General features: G+C 42.6%; 1 pseudogene; it reads left to right on the top strand.

The window, feature by feature from the left end:
- LOC108759574 (probable multidrug resistance-associated protein lethal(2)03659) overlaps nt 1-204 on the top strand; it is a 40,678-nt pseudogene that overhangs the window by 5,410 nt on the left and 35,064 nt on the right.

The raw sequence follows: 204 nt of genomic DNA, 5'->3' as shown, positions 1-204 counted from the left end.
CATTCCCTATTTCGATACCTTCCAGCAAAATAGACAGCGAACCCCCTCTCAAGAGTGTCCCTGATAATAAACCTAAATCTGAATGGCCACAAGAAGGCCAGATTGAATTTAAGAACACGTTCCTGCGTTATGCGCCATTGGAACCTCCAGTGCTCAAAAATCTTAGTTTCGTTATCTTTCTACGGAAAAAAATCGGCATCGTTG

This window comes from Trachymyrmex cornetzi, unplaced genomic scaffold, assembly GCF_001594075.2.
Source record: "Trachymyrmex cornetzi isolate Tcor2-1 unplaced genomic scaffold, Tcor1.1 scaffold1947, whole genome shotgun sequence".
Classification (NCBI taxonomy): Eukaryota; Metazoa; Arthropoda; class Insecta; order Hymenoptera; family Formicidae; genus Trachymyrmex; species Trachymyrmex cornetzi.
The sequence above is the reverse complement of the archived record's forward strand: the minus strand, read 5'-3'. Positions and strand labels throughout refer to the sequence as shown.